The 17,766-nt window shown below is 37.9% G+C and overlaps 1 protein-coding gene across 4 annotated transcripts in view; it reads right to left on the reverse strand.

Annotated features, from left to right (window-relative positions):
• Positions 1-16,341, reverse strand: part of RFX3 (regulatory factor X3) — a 212,487-nt gene extending 196,146 nt beyond the window's left edge. For 2 of the 4 annotated variants that reach the window (XM_074994847.1, XM_074994843.1), the window contains exon 1: positions 16,068-16,341. The gene's annotated coding sequence lies outside the window, so the exon portion shown is untranslated. Of the gene's footprint in view, positions 1-15,989 lie in introns of all 4 variants that reach the window. The other 2 variants (XM_074994846.1, XM_074994844.1) reach the window with 2 other exon arrangements.
• Between the last annotated feature and the right edge of the window lie 1,425 nt (positions 16,342-17,766).

Below are 17,766 nucleotides of genomic sequence, written 5' to 3' on the forward strand. Positions count from 1 at the left end.
AATTAAAAATGTAAAGAAAATGGATTAGACACAGAAAGAAACAACTTCAGTCATATCTCAACTCTAGTACCCTACTCAAAAATAAGAGATAACCACTTTAAGATAAATACAAAAATATAAGAGTGCAAAACTGCCTACTTTGCTTTTAGTGGCTATGCAGTGAAGTTGAGTTCAGAGGATGCACTCTCCTGCTTGACTTACTTCACTTAACTGCTGCAACATCTTAAAAGCTACTGGCCTGGGCAAGCCTCAGCTTGCACTGCTTGGTACAGATGCCAATATTGTGTTTTTGTTCACAGGTGCGACCTACAGGAATAACCGTTTCCATTTGTAATTCTTATTGGCATGCAATTTATAAAGACTTCTATGTTATTAAAACCACTGTGTCCAATCACACCCTTCTCCAGAAAAGCTGAAGTACACAGAGGTCTGTAGTTATTTTCATTCACCTCACTGACTAGAGCATATCAACTCCACCATGCATATGAAATTATAAACCAAGAAAAAAAATGTACTTCTATAACAGAAACACTAGAATATGTTCTCCTTTGCCCATTTAATCCAGGAAATCCTCTGCTATGATTTTATACTGATATAATATCACAAAAGTGGTTCAGATCAAAAGTGAACACAAAGTAATGAATATACAATTAGACACCATGTTGTAAACTTAAAAGATGGGAACTTCCATTGTCTAGAAAAAGAAGAGCCCACATAAAAATGAACAGAATGTGCAAGATTCAGCTAAAATTAATGAGACGAATGTGTGTTATATAGGATTCTGTTTTTAAGAACAGGTGTACTAATTACATCAGAGATTTAATGTCAAGGAACATATCTTCATTATATCACAAATAAGATTTTGCATATTTTAATCTACTAATCTCTGTGGAGGGCTTGTAAACTTATTAATATAAATTAATGTGAAATATTTTAAACTGAATTTTCCACCAAAAGTTCTTAAACTTGTAAATGGACAGGGTCAGGTAATTTACACATTTTAAAGAGCCCTTGAAAAAAGAGAAAAAAATCTTCTAATTTCATGAAAATTGTATCTGAGATTCGCCTTCCATGTCTTCAACCTGTAATTGTAAAAGAACCAGAAAACAAAACTGAATGTAAGCTGACCAGTCTGATTATATTCTCCAGTAAGATATGTAAAGAGTAAATAGACCATCAAAAAAGTAAAATGGATTTTTAATATTGGAAACTACAAAACTAATATATTTTACATTTTAATTAAGAAGTCATTAGTAACAAAGGAATTTTTTTAAAATATGTTTTTAAAATGCTACTCCTTTGTAAGCAAGTCACCTCAAATAACTATTCTACTTTAAAAAATATTATTGCACAATCCATATTTTAACCTGTCAGTGTCCCTCTAAATCAAGGTAAATATACAACTGCTTTAAGTATTATGAACACCATTATATACTTTCATAATGGTACTATGTCTTCAGTTTTTTGTTTAAATGCCTTGTCTGATTCAATAGGCTTTGTAACCCTTCAGTTCTGAATACATTTTAATCAGTTTCTAGTTTGTATAAACCCTAATGTGCATGAAGAAAAAACAAAATCAGACAAACAGCATTACTGGGGTAAGCGGATGCTAAAGCTAGAAACAGAAAATAATAGGACTATTGAGAAAAGAGCTACTACCGCTGTTACAGTACCAGATTGTTCAGCACACATTTTACTACACTTTTGTTGTTCAGTTTGACTTTTACCACTACACAAAATGCATTACAGGTCAGTACCTTACTAAGTCACATATACCTTTCTACTGAGCTACCAGCATTTGATGGAGGTATGCTGAAGTCAGTTTTGAATATAACTAAGTGTAGATTCTGTATAATGTATTTATGTCTTCATGCCTTGACCATTTAATTAGAATCAAGCCACAAAAACATCTGCCTTTGAATATAGGAGATTAGCTTCTAATATAGTTTTGATTATTAGAACATTATTTATCACAGTTGGTGATGTGTTCAGTGGAAGTCTGTGGGTCCCTAGTGCAGTTCTCATCAAAGACTGTGTCTTCACTTGCATCCCTCTTTCGAAAGACGCATGCAAATGAGGGAAATTGAAAATGCAAATGAGGTGCAAATTTACATATCTGGCACCTTATCTGCATATTCTTCTTTCAAGAGAGCTTCTTTCAAAAGAAGAAAAGCAGTGTAAATGTGGCTCTTTAATACATTCTTTTTTTTTTTTTTTTAAAAGGGGAAGAAGGGTTCTTTCGAAGATGGGATTTACTTTCAAAAGAGCCAGATCTTTTGATCTGAAGAAGCGAGTCTGTCCACGAAAGCTCATCACCTAATAAATTATTTTGTTAATCTTTAAAGTGCTACATGACGGCTAGTTTGCTTTTGTTAGAATATAGACTAACATAGCCACCTCTCTGTTACACTTTAAAGCAGTTATTTGCATGGTTCTTAAGAAATATGTCATCTATACCATTCTCCTTTTGCAACAAAATCCAGCTCTTATCTACGTCAATGAAAGTCGAACCCTCATAAGTGAAAATATTTCAGAATTATCTGTGACTGACAAGACATCTTCAAGCTTTCAGGTAGGCATCTTCTTCACCTGTTAAAGTTATATTTACAAGACGTGGCAACATGCTAAAAATGGAATTTTGCTCATCTTCAATGAATCACTCCCTAAAAAGATTCTATACACAAGGGGACCTCTATCCCGTGACATTATTAAATACTACAGTGTAAAAAGTGAAACTTGTGCTTACCTTTTTTTTTGTTCATTCAAGGGACACTCTCTTGTTAAACGCTGTATTATAAAACATATATTTCTTTATCTGTTACTTGGAAAGCCTTTGGTTTAGAATGTCCAAACCTTCTCCTAAATGACTTAGGAGCACACAATCCACTGGAAATCAATGGTATTTTTGTTGTTACAACACTTGTAAAAAGCTAACCAATGATAAAGTTGAAAAAGTTACAAAACACAATTTTACTTCTCATTATATGCAGCTTATTTGTTTTAAGTTTTCAGTTTGGATAACAGAAAAAAAATATTTTGCATTTAGTACTTTTCATCCTAAAATTCTTTGTTACAAAAGCACACAGAACACTCTTCATTTTACAAAATAGGAAAACTGAGGTACTTCAAAATAACAGCAGGTAAAGTTACTTAACTTTATCATAATCTTTAAGCCAGCATTACTATTCAGATTCACTTTGGTTTATGACAACCTTTCATATTCAGTTTCTGCCCCAGTTCAAGAACACAATGCTTGGGTTGCAAACATTTCATGGAAATGCTGGATTTTGTTTTAGACTGTTTCCTTAAATATTTTTAACATTTTCTTATGTTGGTCTTGAGTTGTCTTGGATGTGTCTCTTCAACCACCAAAATGAAAATGCAGAACTCTGAATTATGGATCTGAAAATTAAGAATATCTAGAACCCCATAATCATTGGGAAGATAAGTTCTCTTTGCTGTAATATTTAGACAAAGTATTTTTTCATCCTATGTATCCCCTCTTTGAAGAGCCATAAAGAATCCTCTCCCTGCCTAGAGTATGTTTTTCTATACTGCTCCTATTTTTGTCATCTTAAGCTACCACTGAAAATACAGTTCCATATCTCAAGGGGTCCCTTGTAAAACATTTTACACGTAAACACATACAGTATCCAGTCTGTGGTCAAAGCATAAAATGTCTGAATAAAAATAACTAGTAATACACCACTTGTGGGAGGAACACTTATCAGTATTTTTCTATACTCACTGGCTGCATCTATACTACGTTCCCCTTTTGGAAGGGGAATGCAAATGCAGACAATCAGAAATGAAAATAAGGTGCTGATTTACATAGTGTGCGCCTCAGTTCCATAATGGCGGCCCCTCAGTGTTCCAGAAAGGCTACTTTCAGAAATAACACAAGCAGTGCAGGCGGGGTTCATTCAAAATGAATGTTTTTCAGGAAGAAAGGTTCTTTCAGAAACAGGGTTTGTTTTCAAATGAACCCCATTTACACTGCCGTTGTTTTTTTTTTTTGAATACAGTATTTCCAGAACAGTGAGTGGCCACCATTATGCAAATGAGGCACATGATATGTAAACCAGTGCCTCATTTGCATTTCCGATCAGACACAATCACATTCCACTTCTGAAAGGGGAAAGCAGCGTGGACGAAGCCAGTGAGATTTTCTTTTGCACAGCCATCCTGCTTCTTTGTGACATAAAACACTTGTTTTGTGTGGTACCCTCCAGCTGCTGTCCCCTCTCTTACTCACTTACATGGACAGGTGAAGTTTCAAATGTACTAATAAAGAATAAAAAACAGAAGACTTGGCCAGCAGTAGGAAGAAACTTGCTGAAAAGCAGAGCTCTGCTAGTGGACACATTACTAGTTAACGGTCCATGGAGAGCTGGCACATGATGCTAGCACTATTTCTTCTTTCTAGCTGCTAAAATTAATTAAAAGACAAATTAAAAAAACACAATAAATATGTTTTTATTACAAAATCCCATTGTTAAAAAATTAGGAATTGAGAGGTTCATAACACCTAAAAATTACAGTTGTAGTGGACCAATGCATTGCATCCCTTTCTTGTGGTCATAAACTACTACAAAGTGATTTCTAAGCCACTGAAGGCATGCAAATGTTGTAATTTTCATTACATTGGTTTTCACCCCATATCCAGAAAAATGGTTCATATAACCAGATGTTTGTAAAGATTAGCATTCATAAAACTGAGGTTCTATTGTAATTTGTTTTCCACATGCAGTTACACTATGTGCCACAGTGATGCTATACAGTCACAAATGGGAGGGAAAGTGTTCTGTACACATACATAACCTTTGTATTAAACTGTGGTTTCCAACCTAAATAAAGCCAGAGAAACCCTGGGGAATTCACCTGATACAGAAATTGACAGACACTTACATGGAAGTAACCAATACAGTATTTTTATTATTTAAGAATAAACTGTTGTTTGCATCCGGCAGATGGCTGTTAGTCCAATGGAAATATTTATGTTTCTTGCATTCTTCAGCACCTTAGTAATCTTTACATCTTGATACACAGTTCTGTACACTCTCAAACTGAACAGTTACTTAGGTTTGTTACAGGTCTACTGCTTATTACTCCATTAAGTTAAATCTTACAAATGCAGTATAGTAGGAGAGTGCAGGTAGTTTTTGTGGTACTGCAAAAGAAATATGATACAAGGACTAATCTATGAACAACAAATATACTTTACAAATGAAAATGAAAATATCTACTTATGAAAAGTGGGAAGCTTGGAAATAGAAAGAAAGGTTATACATAAAGTTAAACCACTTCTACGACAGTCCATTCTACAGGGTTGATTAAAATGAGAGATTTTTATATATAACAACTGGTCCCTCAATCTTTTCCATTCTTCCTACAATTGTCCAATGTGCCTTCAAGTCTACTTTAAAGGAATTCTGCTCCCAGCTCCTAGCATCCTTGGCCCATTTGTATAACCTTCTAAATTCTTACTGATATCCAAGATAGTATGGCATGCACTTAAAAGACATGTAAATTCTGCAGCTCCTTAGATCACAATTGGCTCTTGGATATCCTTCACTCTACGATAGGCAACCACAAAGGAATGCCTACCTGTCAAAAATGCCCCTCCCTATGAAATTATAAAAGGTGAACCAGATTTTTTAAAACATAATATGTGCACCATAAAGCCAAATAACTAATAGCACTTTTGACTTCATCATGTTAGACTAAATTACCCCTCTGCATCCAAGTGCTGATCCAATGTTACATTCTTGCTAAGAGACAGTAAGTTTACACTTTTCCAGAAACTAAAAAAAGTTCTCTTTGCTACATCATTTTTATGAGAAGTAACATATGTGGGGTAAGGAGAGCAGGGTGAAGGAGGAAGTAGCTTGCCATTGCAGTCCTAAAACCTGTGAATTTTCCTTTCCCAATTATATTCTCTTCTCCATATTAGCATGGCTCGAACACAGCAAAGCCTAGCAGTTGTTGCTCCTAGACCCTTCTTGTTGTAGAAAGAGGGTTCAATGCACTTAGAGAAAAAGAATAGCATATATTATTCTGATACAGTCTGCATTCACTCCAGCAACGAATGACCAAGAAGTTGAGAAAAGACAATGCCAAGAAGAATGTTTGCCTCAGCCCCTTCACACCTGACTGATCCTGAAACAACCAAGCATGCACAGTGGGGCTTCTACAAAATGAGGAACTTACATTGTGAAGGAGACACTCCTTTTTTCCATGCCCCTGCCGCTATTTTTAATCCAACAAGATTCTAATCCTTCCATTCAAAAAGCTGAAGGATATTTTGGCCTACACAAGAAGATCCATTTCCTCGACTCAAAGAGCTTATAGGCACAGAAAGTTTTTAAAGAATCGTCCTTAAGCGGAAGGAAAAGTTACCATATTATTAATTTTTAACCATAAATTGAATTTAAAATTTAACTGTCAGATGATTTTGTATTTGCTTCATGTCGCTGAATTCGGTACACTGCAATAAAAGTGAATCCACAGAATTATTTTTATTACATCTTACAGCTGATTCTTGGCATTCAAGACCTGGGAGAGAAGAGGAGCAGAGACAGAGGAAATCCATGGATTCATGGCATTCCAAAAGTGCTGGGAGGCAGGGAGAGAAGTAGGAAGTGCAGGGCTCCAGTGTGCCCCATTATGCAAGAGGCTCATGTAGGGAGCAGACACGGGTTGTACAGGCAGCAGGTGGAAGCCAAGTGAGCTGCACATTGCCCACCACTAATACAGACACGTGCTATAACTACACAGGCAGCTTCTGTTGACAGAGGTCACTGTCTACAGAGAAACCCCAGCAAAACTTCTGTCAACAGGTAGCATGCACACACAAAAGCAGATTGAAAGAGCAATCCGCTCCGTCGACAGAGAGCAGCCAGAAAGAAGGGCCAACCGGAAGCTCTGGAACCAGGGCTGCCTGGGGGACTAGAAGCCCCTTCTGTTGACAGAAGTGTCTACATGGGCACTCTGTCAACCAAACACTGTCGATGGAGGTGTTACACCTGAGCAGGGAGAGGTATAGCACTGCTGACTGAACAGCTGAGTTTGTTCGACAAAGTCTCGAGAGTGTGCTTTAAATGTGTAGATGCTTGGTGAGTTTTGTCGACAAAAGCCCAGTTTTAATCAACAAAAGCTGCTCATGTACATGTAGTCACAGAGAAGCACAGTGAGAACTACAGCCATCAAGAATGCCAAGTTAACACCTTCTGGGTGTTATATCTTTTTACATCTAACAAAACCAGGTTGCAAACTTGGAGATGAAGTCCAGATCCCATGGGTGAAATACTGGCAAATCTCCCACTGACTTCAATGGGGGCAGAGTTACATTTCTTAAGTCTTATACAAAGCAAAAGAAAATATACCTATTGTGTTCTTTTTGCTTCATTTTAACAATACGTCCATCAATTCCTCGAGTGGCAGGAAGATTCTCAACAAGAAACTAAACAAATGTAAATGGCCTTAATCCTGGAAACTGCATTTTTTTTTTGATCGCCAAAAGAAAAAAGTGATCTGTTAAACATTATCCAACAACATATGTGAGGTATTAGCTGGCTCCAGATGACACTCCTCCAACCTGAGTTCCCCCTCTCCACTCCCCGCCCCGCACCCCACTGTTACTGTTGAATGCTTTCAAGTGCTTTTTTAACAGGGCCTTGACGGTCACTGGTCAAATGTGTGAACTGCCCCAGTCTCTGTGACCTTATATGACAAACTTCACATGTGGCATTATATTCTAAAAGAACTTGAAATATACATTTGCCAGTGGGGAGTAGAAAACTTTTATTTATGAGTATGGTAGTGGTGGCTGGAATGGGAGACTGGGAGGCATTATATCATCAATTTCCACAGAAATTAAACTGCCTCTTTCAAAAATGAATGAAGTGTAAATCCATATACTGCTGTCTTTCTTCAGTATTTCTGCTTCTGCCCATACCACAGGTTTGCCAAGCAACAACAGAGTGAAATTAACAAGACTGGCCAGATTTACATCTGTCATTCAGAAAATTGCCAAGCCCTACTGTGAGGCATTATCCAGGAGGCTCAAAAAGAGGGCTAAAACAAAATAAACTCCTCTCTCATTCCAGCTGTTAAAGGAGAAGTAGAGCTGTTCAAAATCACATGATATCTCTATAAGCACATCCTTATCGAAATCTCAGCATCTAAGCCCTTCCCATCAGATACATTTCTTGCTAGGGTATTGTCTAGGAATCTTGCAAATGCTGTCCCTATTTCATTTACCTCTAGCCAATAGTTTTACATTTTGTTTAGGAGGGGACTGGTAAAATTTTCAAGAATTATTCATTAAGGCTTGCACTTTCATTTTGTCATTTTGGTCTTCAACTGTTAATAAAGCAGAACTGAGCAAGAAGCAGACAAGAAGATACTGTCTACGATGATGAAATTAAACCCAGTGTTTTTAACTGTGCTCATGTGGTTATCATCCTACATTTTACTTAGGATATTGGCTGATGACATGTCAGTGATCACACTGAAATCCAGTTTTTAATGCTGGTTAGCAACCCACTTGTAAGTAAAGTATCTTCAAATGGCCCCTGAGAATTCAACACAATCACAAGAAAAATAAAAACTCCACTAAAAATGCTCTTGAAAAATCAGCAGTGACCTAAATGAAGGAAAATTCTAGAACATGAAATGAAAAATTCAGCTGATAAAGTGAATTAACTTGTTCAATCTGGAAACATTTTTAAAAATTTCCCTCCTGGAAATTTCTGCATATTAATTCTAAATTCTAAAAGTTTAAAAAGGCAATCCCCCATCGGGACCCAAAATTATCACTACACTTCATTGTTTAAAAAAAACACAACTCAAAAATAATGTTATCTACCAGTAGGATTTTAGCTGAAGTACAGTGAATGGGGCAAAAGGCACCTTTTAAAAAAATTCTCCTTTGCACCTTACATTTTGCACGGCTATGTTGTTGCTTGTTGCCTTGAACAGTGTGTGTTTCATTGTTGTCTTTGACGTGATATTAAAAAATGAAGAAATGCAGTTAACTGTTATACTGTGGTACCAAAACAGATGAGGGAACCCACTTGTGCACTAGGTACGTAGCAAGACCCATTTTTATTATTTATTTTTCATTGTAGTACCCAAAAGCCCTATCAGGCACTATATGTACAAGGAAAATATACCATGAAGAGTTTACATTCTAATTTGAGACAAGACAAGTGAGAACAACAAAAACAGGGAAGAGAATACAAGAAAGTGATAGTAAGATTACATAGTTATGCAGAGTAGCTATCTGCACAATGCAATGGCTTCACTACATGTACAACTCAAAGAGAGGGAAACTAAGGAATCACCCTCCAATGTATTGGTTTCATTAATAATAGGAAGCAAACTTTATAAATAATGCTAAACAGGTTTCTTCCCCCCAATCATTAATAATGAGGCAGAAGTTACCAAAATTTAAGTAAATGGAGTGGGTCAAGTTCAAATGTTAATGTACAGTGTTTGGCACTAGCTTAGAGTACTGTTAAGTTTAAGAATACCTAAATTGGTAAAATGCAACATTTCCCCAACTAATTAGGCCATGGAACACTTTTAGACTTGGAATATACTGACAGAACACATATGTGCTAGTCAGGGTGGGGCTGGGAGGGTTTCAGACTGAAAAATTGCTGCATGTAATGCTCAGAAGTTGATTTAAGAGTTAGATTTTTAAGATGTCTTACTTCACGAAGAACGAAAAACAAGAGCAAATCATCTGAGCAACTAATGTCCTTCTGGTAGGAGTATGATTAGCAACCCTATAATTAGGTATAAACATTAAAAATTAAGTACAAACCCAAAACAAAACATCAATATAACAACCAGAAGAAGGACAGTGAGTGTTGTTCTTTCGTACAAAAACAGAAAGGACAATACTGTTCAAAAAAGGATCATCCTTACTTTAAGCTTAAAAATATTTTTAGGAAAAAGAAATGCAAAACAAGTTACGTATGGAAAATATTTTTTGAAATGTTATGTTTTTATAAATTTGATTTTTTACATAAAACTATTGGAAAATATAAATAAGTAGTATTTGACAGTTTTTTTTCTTTTAAATGGGAAGCGTGTTTTTACATCTTTTGGTCACAAATTCGCTTCATATTCGGAATGCTGCTTGAAAGTTGTATTCTCATGTCAGGTGCAGCATCACGTGATTTCTCTGAACATGACTGGTGCTGAAACAATCCGAATCAACTTTTATTGTTTTAGCACAAGTAGCATAACAACTATACAGTTAGGAATGTGTTACAAATATTAGTATACCTACAAACTAAACAGTATTTAAATGCCTTAGTATTTTGATACACACTGTTTCATATTTAATATTTTAGGAGGAAAAATCATGCTAGCATCAAAATTTATTTCAAAGAACACCTATTCACATCACATGGAGGAAAACATTTTGGGAAACACTGGTATAACATATACTTTTCTGCCTCCCTCAACATTCTTTACGCTTGTTTAGGCTGCCTCAACAATATGCACTTTACAATCATGCCTAATACTTCATTTTTTAATTTGGCCCACTAATTCTGAGTATAGTATAATTTACACAGAGCAGCCAGAAGATCGAAGAGTAGCGAGACAAGCAACTAATGGAAAGAAGTACAAACATGTAAATTAAAGCTGAACACATCTTTTTGTTGCTCCTCAGAGTAGCCATTTCACTGAATTACTTACACCCCTTTGCTTGTGTGTGAGAGTGCACGTTTTAGAGAATTCAAGCCACATTACTTTACACATATCCCATGAAAGTGCAATATGTGCTACAAACACTACATTATTAGATCCCATGTATTTAGGAAAAAAAAAAAATCAGAAGATTTTATTAAGCTACAGAAATTGCAGGAAACTGAATCCCACAATTTTGCTGTCAGTATGCAAAGCACAGATATTGCAGAATTTTGAAAAGGCATTTTGCCATTTTTACCATATTTGTATACTTAATTTTAGTCACGTAAAATCTATTGTGTTTTGGTATGCAACAGGTTAAAACAAAAACAAAAAACAAAAACCCCCCGCAAAAATTCTAATTCATCAGACATATATATTCACAATAGACTATTCATAATAAAAGCTGGTTGTTACCTTCAATACGAAGAGGCCCGGTCTCTCTATTACCCCAACAGTCCAATTAGGGGGGAAAATACATACAAGTCTTCCAGTCCACTAGACTCTTGTACCGTCTTTGCTACTTATGAGAGAATAATTAGCTTTAGCTGCTTTGACCCCCGTTTCCTGCAGCAAGACTTGTAACAAGGAATTAAAAACAACTAACCAACAAAAATGCAAGGAGAATAATAAACAAACCAAACAAAATAAGAGTAACAGCTAAAACTGAAATTGCTGTTTATCAAATCACACTAAAAATGTGATCATTTTTAAACAAACCATTAATTCAGCTATTGAGATCAGTTGTGATATGTTTAAATAAGAGTAGATAATGTAAAGAAATAAAGAAAATACATAAACACAGAAGCTACACCTGCTATACAAGCACAGCTAATAGACATATATGCATGTTCTGAATTTAAAGGTATACTGTTATTCTATACTGTGCAAACACACGTGTTATGGAAAAGTCCAAACCCTTCCTATAAAAATTTAGACAGAAAACATCTTGCTACAGACACATATAATAAAGAAAGTTCTTGATCTTATAACAAGAATAAAAATATAAATTGTACAGTTAAGCTATGTATTTATACAAATCAGTGCTTTTTAGCCTTTTATTTTTTTCCTCTCTCTCTTACTGTGTTTGAAATAGCATAGCACCCTCTGGTGCATCTCTTAAAAGAAATGTAACAGATTAAGAAGGGTACCAGTCAGTTCTCAACCCTGGTACAGAAAGTAAAAAACTAAGATGCTCCAGTTCTCATACCCCAATTCTTTCTTTTTCCACATATTCTAAATTAAGCAGATTTTAACTTATAACAGTTAATTTTAAACAAAATAAAAGGAAAAAGGAAAAAAAGATGTTCTACAGATCAAGAGACACTGTACACAAAAGGTGGAAGTCTAAAATGTATTATGTTCACACTTACAGTTCACTGGTATAAAAATGAAGTCATAACAAGACAAATTTAAAAAGCCATAGGTCAGTTATCAAGCAAAACAAGTTTTTATGTCAAGCTGCAATTTGCTATTTGTCTTGCAAGCTAGCTTTTTAAATTTCACCTACTTGTATTAAAAAACTAACTTATATTGCTCAAATAATGCTTTCTTTCCCCCTCCCGTTTAATACTATGATAAGAGGATTATCCAAAAATGTACTTTATGAATGTACTTTGTGCTTTATGGGGAGCCATTAAAGAGTCTGATAAACTATACAAAATATTATAATGTACCCAGCCACTGTGAAAATAATTACCTATAAGAGTAGATTTTGCTAATGATAAAATGATGCTAATGATGCCACCTGCTTTAGACAAGCCTTTTGTGAGCCACTGGAAGTCCTAATACAATGCACGAGAAATGAAAGTGACACCTGTTTAAAGCAGCCATCTGTCCCTAACAAGCTAAATTTAGTCAAAATCAATCTATGTGCTTCATCTTACATTTCCAAAATGTGTGTACACATTGAACTTGCAAGCAAAGAAAAACTACAAGCACTGTTCACAATACCTTTAATAAAGATAAATCAATAATGCCAAACTTCCACGGGTGGAAAAATATGCCCTTTTTGAACATGCAGATTTTTAAAAGTTTATTTACATCGAAGAAACTGAAAAATTAAGAGTTTAATTAATTATTAAAAAAACAAACAACACTTTAGTATTCTTATTTAAGGTCTCTATTCATCTGACATGGAACTTAATTTAAAACTAGTTCTCTAGCTATATCATAATTTTCAAAGTTTAGTTTTGTTCTCTGTGTATTTATGTTGCATTCACAATCTAATCTCAACTAAAAACAAACTTTTAAAAAAACATACATCTTATATGGTGAAAATGTCTGTTCCCATGTTAATATTACACGTCAATGTATGCTGTTGTTACGCCTCCTCTGTGGTTTGCATGTAAGTGCACCTCTCAATTTTAAAGGAAATAATTTAATGAGAGAAGAGGAGGGGGAAAGTACCCTGAATCTCAGTAACACTTACTGGACCACAAAGCAACCACCAAGACAAAAAGGTACATTAGTTTTGATTCTTTAACCATATTAAGCATACCTGGGTCTATTCCAGGTGAAGACAAAGAAAAATGTTTAATCTTTCCCTTTCAGTGTTTCATCTTTCCCTCTCTGAGAGCTGTATTATTATAAACTAATCAACTGCTACATTTAGGAAGAGAAGAACATATACAGCAGTAACAAAACAAGGTCAAATTACCCAAGAAGATGATGAAAACCAGGATTTCAAACTATATAAAAAGGCAAGTCATGGACTCCTATTTTGTTTCTTTTGAAAGCATTGCCAAAAAAGTCTGTCGATGCCAACACAATGCAAGTTAGCTAACTATGAAACGCACTAGGGTATGTAGACACTGAAGCAACGTGCAAGTGCATTAAAATGCATTTTTAATCACACTTGTTCAGCTACGTACTACAAACCAGAAATGTGAACAATAATCACAAACCATTTTATTATCAAAAGATTGGCTGACATCACAAACATCTGGCATTCTGATAGCTGAGGGCATCTGGGAATCAAAAAGCTTAATGAAGATCCCATCTATGCACCATTAAAATGTTAAGGTGAGAACAAATTGTTAAAGATGCTCTTCTACATAAAAGTCTGTGATGCTAGCTGATGTGACATGGCGCTATTTTCAATTATCTCATGCAACAGCTCCTTTAAGTAAATTTGGCTGACTAATACTAAAAACTTTTTGTGGTACAATACATCTTTTTTTAAATGGCACAACATCTTTTTAAGACGACTGTATCCCTACCCCCATCAAAAATAAAGATTTCTGCTTGCACAGGCAGCTCAATTTTCCCTGCTAACTTAGGCTTAGATCCTGAAAGCTACTCTACCCATTTCAGGTCTCTAGGCCCATACAGACCTCCATCATCAGTGGGGCTCTGTATGAATACAGGCAGTCCAAACCAGACAATGCAGCTTGCAGAACTGGGGCATTACCTTGCAGGCAATGTTAGATGTGTGGAAGAATTCACAAATAATGAATCACAAAGTTAACTCCTTGACACAAACTAATAATTATTACATTCCAGAAATTAATTCACTAAAATTTATATATAACAGCTCTACTACAATACCCTGAACAAACAGTGATGAACTGACTTCGATGTTAATAATTCTTCATGTGTTTGGAACTTATCTGATTACAGTTGCTATGGTAGGAGAAAGGAAAATAAGTCATTTCTCCTTTTCAATATAAAGTATACAACTAATGAGAATTTTGAGATTTTGGCGATTCATTGAAATGCATCATTTCAGTTACACCAACGGCATATGAAAACATATTCAGAAAGTAAAACTGCAACACATGTACTAAGCCTTAGCTCAAAAAATAATATCAATAATGCATTAATTATCTAACCTCCTCTGCACTTGACAATCGTCAGAATAATTGACACTGTCACATTCTTTAGCGGCTGCTCTGTCAAATAAATCAATATCTTTCTGTTGGCGTTGTTACGAGGAACAAGACTAGTCAATGAAGGTCTTAAACGTTAAGGAGGAAAAAAAGTATCTTCTGAGTTAAAATTAACAAAAATGTCTTGCCTTAAAACATTATAATTTTCCTATGAATTATGTTAAATACAGGAATGATGAAATAACCCACCTTAAAGAAATCTGTATTTAAAGAAATTGTAAATGTTAGAAAAAATTAACTGAGAGTTGATTTGTCATGCTTGTATCGGGGGAGGAAAGAATTGTCTATAACATTAAAAAAATTCCCCTTGATACCCCATGAGGAGGTACCAAAAACATGCCTTACGTCCAGAAAAACAAGTGAGTAAAAGAACACGCTGAGAAGGCAAATTGTTAGATTTTAACAAACAACCAAAGAAAAGATGAAATATACATGTATTTCAAGTTCAGAAGATTCATACATTCTTTATGAACAACTTGACTTCAATTTCAGCTCCCTGCAGAAAAAGACCCAACAAGAAAAATCCTCTAAGAGTACAGTAGCTTTTACAAATGAAATTGCAAAGTTTTCTTAATGTTTGCTTCTTTCCCTCATTTATTTGATGTACACAAAAGTCTTGCATGCAAAATGAAAATATTTAGGATTCTCTTCACTGTGGGGAGTATAAAGAAACTGAAATGGAGCCTCTACTCCAAGCATCTCTCCATGAAAAATAACACACTGTGGATAAACTACAAATCCAACTAGCACACATGCACTGTATCCAGATTAAATCACAAATACAAAAAACAGCATTAAAATAATCTTTTCCAGCAGCTGGAGAGCAAAGCAAAACGGCTGTCTGTGGCAGTCGTTGGGCGGGGGGGGACTACCAGATAAATAGAATAACAATTTACAGTATAAAGAAAATACAGTTTTCCCGGAAATACAATTAAGGGAATGATGATTAAAGGAGGAAATAATCTGGCTACAGAACCAGGGCTGCAGGGAAGAGGGCTAGGGAATGCATGAGTATCACCAAAAGAGACAAAAAGTTGACATCTAAATCTGAACAGTCTCACAACCCCAGAACAAGGCCCACAGGACTGAGGGGGAGAAACACTCCCTGGTTGTTGGTGTGTTGCAGAATCCATGCCTGGCTGTTCTCTAAAGCAAGTACCACCAGATAGGGCTCATCTCCAGCTCATCTCCTCTCTTCCAACAATTCCCCGCTATTGTACACGGAGATACCTGCCCACCCCCTCCACAATCGTCCCGCAGACCAGAAGCGTGACTCTCTCCCCCACCCCCTTCCTTCCTCCCTCCCAGCCCCACATTCCCCATCCACCATCAAAGTGCAACCAAGGGGGGTGGGACAACCAGCCAGCAGGGAGACACGCGTTACAGCCTTACCCTCTAGCTACATCTCAATCAATGGGGCAGCGCAGCCCCGGGGTCGGGGGCCGGAGTGCACGGAACAATCATAGTCACCTGGGCTGTGCAGGGCTGTGGTGTTGCTGTTGTTGTTGCTCTTGCTGGTGGCTGTTGTTGTTGTGGGTGATGATGAGGAAGGGGGTGAGGATGGGGGTGAGGAGGAGCGGCAGCAGGAGGAGGAGGAGGAGAGGAGCGGTTGTTGTTGATGGGTAACAGTCGCCAGGACTACGGTGACTATGGCGCTTGATTCACAAGGCAACGGTTGCTATAACTCACAAAAGGGAGCGAGAGAGAGAGGAGGAGGCGGCGGCCCAGCCTGATAGGCCCGGAAGAGGCGGGGCCGATCGCATGACTGACACCTCCCGGTGAAGAGGCGGGAGGAGGGGGTTGGATCCCTCTGGTGGAGGGGAGCGCACCTGTCTCCAGCGGCACGCAGGGTGGGGTCAGCCTCAGCGCCCCTCCCTCTCAGGCGCGCGCGCCCTATCCCTCCCTTCCCGCCCCAGCGAGTGTTGATGACGAGCACAGTGAGGTGGGCGCGAGAGCACACTCAGCGGCGACTGTTACTCCGCTCCAGAAGCACAGCTACCAAGCGCCGATTTCCCCACCCCCCGCGCCAATCCTCAGCGCGGGACGGGGGGGCGTGGCCACACCTGCCTCCAGCGTGGACCAGCAAGGCGGCAGGCCGGCTTTGCCGTCACTTCCGTTTGTGGGAGCGAGGAGGACGAGGAAAGTCCCGGATGTAGGGCGGCGAGCGAAGTCTCGCGCTCGAGCTCCCAGCCCCCGCGCCCGAGGAAGCAGTTGTAGAACGCGGCAGAGAGGAAGTCCCGCCTCGCGCCCCATTCCCCCCACTGCCATGAAAGCGGCGGTCTGGAGACGCCATCTTAGGGGGGGACACGGGGTCGAGCGCCACTCAGCGCCTGGTGGCCGCCGCCGCGCGCACTGCTTATGACTCTAGCCGACCCCGCGTGCGCGGACTTCCACGCGCCTTACCGTCATGCTTCCTTCCCACACGCAGCCCTGGAATCCGCTGTGAAACACGTGCCTTTCACCATGCGCCTACTCCAGAGTCGTTCCTCCAGGCCCTGCCGCTTGGTCACACCACCCGTCACCCTTCCACTCTGACTGTGGTCCATCAGTCCCTCCTCCTCCCACTCCTACCTCACAATCCGCATAACCAGGTCTGCAACTCACCTGCACTGCCTCAACCTGCATCCCCCTCCTGCAACCTCCCTTACTCCACTGCGTTCACCATATACGCAGCCCTGGCCTTAGGCCATCCTGCAACCCTGCTACTGCCTTCACACATGCAACTTACCTTACATGTGCTCTTCATCTACTCTGCATATACAACCAGCCTATCCCACCCTATCTTTGTCTTCCACTCCAGCTACTCTGCCACACACATTCTGTGGCCCATCTATAGCTCTAATGTATACCATGGTATCTGTAACAGAAAGACAGCTGCGCTAGTCTATAAACTATCTAAACAAAAAAGAAGTCCAGTAGTACTTTAACAAAATAATTTATTAGGTGATGAGCTTTTGTGGGACAGACCCACTTCTTCAGATGGCTATTCTGAAGAAGTGGGTCTGTCCTGCGAAAGCTCATCACCTAATAAATTATTTTGTTAAGTCTTTAAAGTGCTACTGGACTGCTTTTTTGTTTTGATATGCTCTCTATAGTTATCTTTTCCACACCAATATCCTCTGCCTCTACACTTCTGGCAATTCACTTTCTAAGGATCCCTTCTAACCCA

This window comes from Carettochelys insculpta, chromosome 5 (assembly GCF_033958435.1).
Source record: "Carettochelys insculpta isolate YL-2023 chromosome 5, ASM3395843v1, whole genome shotgun sequence".
NCBI lineage: Eukaryota > Metazoa > Chordata > Testudines > Carettochelyidae > Carettochelys > Carettochelys insculpta.